Source organism: Eptesicus fuscus, chromosome 2, assembly GCF_027574615.1.
Source record: "Eptesicus fuscus isolate TK198812 chromosome 2, DD_ASM_mEF_20220401, whole genome shotgun sequence".
In the NCBI taxonomy this organism is placed as follows: Eukaryota; Metazoa; Chordata; class Mammalia; order Chiroptera; family Vespertilionidae; genus Eptesicus; species Eptesicus fuscus.
In genome coordinates this window covers 30784091-30788919 of record NC_072474.1, presented here as the reverse complement: position 1 = coordinate 30788919, position 4829 = coordinate 30784091, and the positions used below count along the sequence as shown (strand labels likewise).

Here is a 4829-nt window from a genome sequence, read left to right as displayed (position 1 = left end):
AAAATCAAGTGAATAAAAAATCTGATGAACAGAATAAACTGGTGAATATAATAGAATCAGGGGCATAGAAAGGGAGTGGACTGACAATTCTCAGGGGGAAAGGGGTGTGAGGGGTGCAGGAAGAGACTGGACAAAAATCGTACACCTATGGATGAGGACAGGGGGTGCGTGCGGTAAGGGCAGAGGGTGGGATGGGAACTGGGTGGAGGGGACCTATGGGGGGAAAAAAGAGGAACAACTGTAATAATCTGAACAATAAAGATTTATTTTTAAAAAACTCTGTATTCAAGTTATAGAATATTTTAATGCAATATTTTAAAAGTAAAAATTAACATAAAATGCATATTTGTAAGAAAACTATGAAAATTATATCAATGATTAAAATATGAAAAATTATAAAAAAGACACAATTGTTTTTATTTTAATTTTTTAAAATATGACATTAAACTATTCTTCCTTTTAATCCTTACCCAAGTATATGTTTTTTATTGATTTTAGAGAGAAAAAGAGAGAGAGAAACATCAAACAGTTGCCTCCCATAGGTACCCATACACACCCATATAAACCCCAAACCCACAGCCTTGGCATGTGCCCTGTTCGAGGATCAAACCCACAACCTTTTGGTGTATGGAACAACAATCCAACCAACTGAGCAACACCGGCCAGGACACATTAAAGTTTTCTCTATCTCAATTACTGGTTTTGTGCCTGACCTTGGCTGTGTCCAGTGGCAGAAGTTTCCTGCTTCACTCTCCTCACCCTGGTCCCAGCCCTTGGAAATGAAGTCTCAGATGCAAGTTAAAATATACTAGTAGTCTGTCTCAGGCAAAGAGGAAGAGGGTAGGAAAATCAGCCTTTTCCTAAAACCCTGGGAAACTCTGGTGCTATCCAATTTTAGCAAATAAAAATGTCAAGTAGGCAAGGTATACTTTTTAGTATAAGTATGTCCCATGCAATATTTGGTATATACTTATACATTTTTTTAAAAATTACTGCCTGGTGGTTGAGCATCAACCTATGAACCACGAGGTCCCCGTTTGATTCCTGGTCAGGACAAGTGCCTGGGTTATGTGCTCGATCCCCAGTGGGGGGTGTGTAGGTAGCAGGCGATCAATGATTCTCTCTCATCATTGATGTTTCTATCTCTCTCTCCCTCTCCCTTCCTCTCTGAAATCAATAAAATTATATATATATATTTTTTTTTTTAATTACTCGTTTGTAATTCAGATTAAACTGGGCACTGTATTTTGTCTGGCAACCCTACCTCCACTCCACTCCCACCCCTCCCCCAGGAAGCCTACTCTAATGAGAGAGATGGTCACTCTAAAGGCCCATAGCAAGAACAAAAGAAATAAAAATAACAAAGGAACTGAAAGCCAGCCCAACACGGAAAGAATGTTATTGCGCTTTTGCTGACAGAGACAGAGGGAGATTTCCAACATAAACAAAGAAATTTAATCTCTCATTTGCAAAAGCTTCCCCTGTGCTAATTTGTTAACTGCTCATGTAGAGACACAGAACCCTGTGCGTTTCATTGAGCTTCTTTTTCTTACATTATGCAAATTGAAGCAATCTCTGCTGATAAGTGCAGCAAGAGATACCAGTGGCTGGGGCTGTACCCCACAGGCTCAAAGCTGCTTTATGAACTGGTCAAGTCAGTCCATTTAGCTTTTTTCCCAGCCAAATGGATTGTTTGGTCAATTAATTTCATGAGCAAATTCAGACAAAAGTTGTGCATCTCGCCATAGTTTCGAGGCTACAGATGACTTCAGACCCAAAAGCAATGTGTTTGCCTACTAATGGTCATTTTGGCCTTCAGCCTGTTCTCTGGCTCCCAGGTAGGAGGCAAGGGTGTTATAAGCCCTCAAAGGGCAGCTGCCCTCTCACAGGTTCCTCTGCTGTTTGAGAAGGAAGCCACGGAGGTTTTCCCCTCCTCAGCATCAGAGAGCATGCTATGTCCTCTAGTTAATGAGTGAAGACATGAATGGTTTTCATTTAGGAATAATAATTTGCAGGTGATTCCTCTTGACCTGAACCTGGCTGACCCCCGCAGCTTCCTTCATGCTGCTTCTAAGCCTCCATCCTAGGCAAGAGTACTGCCTGAAGGCGACTGCTTGTGACCCTCTGAGCCCCCAGAAGGGGTGAGGCCCCCAAGGATGGTGAGGCCCCCAGGAACTTTGACTCATCATGGAGTCACCCTGGATCAGCTCAAGAAGCAGTTCTATTCCCCCTTCACTTGCCGGCACAGGTGGAGAGCATTTACTACTTGCTCCAAAAGACTCAGCAGGATCTACAGGAACATCTCAGCCAGGCACAAAATTTCCTACAAATCTTGGAGACCTGCAGCCAACTCCTGGGCTTCTAGTCAGGGGAGGCTGACCAGGACTCCTGGGGACCAGCCAGCCCCAGGCTTCCTGACACCTACAGCCCTCCAGTCTTCAGGGGCCAAACTTCGAAGACGTCATAGCCACGAGGTCATCTGACTGGGCCCAGCAGCTCTCTGGCATGGATGGCTCCCCAGTCCACCAGCTAGACCTGCTGCCATCCTGGGACTCTGAACCCCAATTTGGGAAAGATATTCAGACCCAGCAACTCTAGCAGATTTTTGCTGGGACCCATGATAAAGTGGACCAACCGAGACACAGGCTGACAGACAGGTGCCAGACCTGGAAGGCCAGGACCCAGGACCATGCTACTTTGGAGCAGAGCCCTGTACTGAAGATGCTTGGGTTCCAAGAAGGGAGCACAGGGCCAGGCAGGGCACCAGGGGTGATGCTCTCCTGTGTGGCCCAGGAGCCTGCTGGAGAGCCTGTACCTTTCTGAAGCCCATATGCTGGGACCCCAAAGACTTCAAAGACATGTGGAAGAGGCTGAATACCTTGCGCTGGCAATCCAAGAAGCTGGCTGTCCCACACAGAATGGAGATGTGGATGCTAAAACATAGGAAGCCTGTGCTGGCCACAGCAGTCAGAAGCTTCATGTGGCATGTGTTCACCTGTGGCAGGGATGGAGTCAATGTGTGGAGCCTGGTCGGCTAGATGGTGGAGGACAGGTTCCCCAACAGCCACCTGTGACCTACCTGTGCACGCATCTGCCTACTGTTCTCTAACAACGCTACCCTGCTGATGGCTGCCCACAACTTGGCTGGTGTGAGCATGTGGAACCTGATGGCAACATCCCTGCACTTAAGAGATGAGCTACCCTCTGCAAGTCTCACTGCCAGGCCCTGGCTGCCAACCTGGAGGACAACCTGGCCTTTGCTAGCTTCACTGATTGCATCATCAGGATCCGGGACCTGCGAGACCAGAGTGTGGTCAGGGACCTGTCAAAGACCAGAACATCTGGATGGGAGGTCTGGACACCTGCCTACGATGCTGGGATCTGAGGACTGTCGGGGAGCCCCAGGAATACCAATTTGAGTCTCAGATAATAAGCCTGTCCTCCAACCCCCAGGACAACTGGGTTGTGGTGGACACAGCCAATGGCCAGCTATGACTGCAGCCCACCCCCTGGGGAGGCCGGGGCAGAAACACATGGGGTGTTGTAAGGACAGCACCGTCCTCAGTCTCAAGTTCTTCCCTCTCAGCCAGTGGTGGGTGAGCACTGGGATGGACAACCTGGTCATCATCTACAGCATGCCTATGGGAACATGGTTTTCCAGTTACCCAGACCACCTCTGTCACGTGATGTGACATGTCCCCTAACAACTGCTGGATCATCACAGGGTCCTGTGACCATACCTCAGTGTACCAGATCCCATACTAAGGGGCTCACTACTGTCATCTCAGTCAGGATCCTTCCCCTCCCCCCCTCTCCCTGCAATGAGGCGGGTAATGGTAGAGGGGCATGATGGTTGGGCTGGTCATCTTTGGCATGTGTAATAAAGCAATTGGAAAAAAACAATTTAAAAAATAAAAAAAGAAATAATAATTTTTCATTCAAGGCTCTTTTTTCTGCTCACCAAATCTGGGCTACTCTTGTCATTTTTCTATGTATTTTTCTTTATTACAAATCTGGATTTCATTTTTATACCCTGTTCATGTATTTGCCCTTTTACATTGCGGGGGGGGAGGGGGAGAACAACAGTTATCTACCTCTGCAGCATAAAAAGAGAAAAACAGAAACCTATTCACTTTTCTCATAAAGATCTTAAACAATCAACTCTCACTCAAATTATTCTTAAAAATACGTAAAACTATTTCACTTCTATTTGAGACTAGAATCAACATCTTGGGTTCTAGTATGTGAACCTGGGAAAGTAAATCAATTCACAGTTTTGGCCTTTGTATCTTCATCTATGAATATGAATTGAACCATCTTTACAAACACTTCCAGCTCTAGGATTCTAAACTGGAAATGTTTTCAATATTATTTTTAAGGGTTTAAGTGATTTGGCCAACGTGGGGATAATAAAGAGAATCTTTACATAAGAAGTTAAAATAAGTCCTGGTGATGTAATGTACAACTATGATGGACTATAGTTAACAATACCATATAAGGAAAAAATTATAACTATGTGAGGTAATGAACAGTAACTAATTGTGGTAATTATTTTACAATAAATACATATTACAAATCATGTTGTACACTTTAAACTTATGCAATGTTATATGTCAATTATATCTCCATACAACAGGGGTGTGGGGGGGGAAGCAAAGAAAACCCTGTGTTTATGAATACAACTTGATGTTGATATTAGGAGATTATGAACCATTTCAGTAATGACATCCTTGATCAAAACATGGCCAGTCAAAACTTCAGTCTCAAGTAATTGAGAAATCTCCCCCACTCCTATAATCTATACTACTCTCAAAACATCATTTTATGAC

The 4829-nt window shown here is 44.6% G+C and overlaps 1 pseudogene; it reads left to right on the top strand.

Moving 5' to 3' along the window:
* The first annotated feature begins 1762 nt into the window (after positions 1–1762).
* On the top strand, positions 1763–3765 carry LOC103298606 (transducin-like enhancer protein 6; annotated as a pseudogene).
* The last annotated feature ends 1064 nt before the right edge of the window (positions 3766–4829 follow it).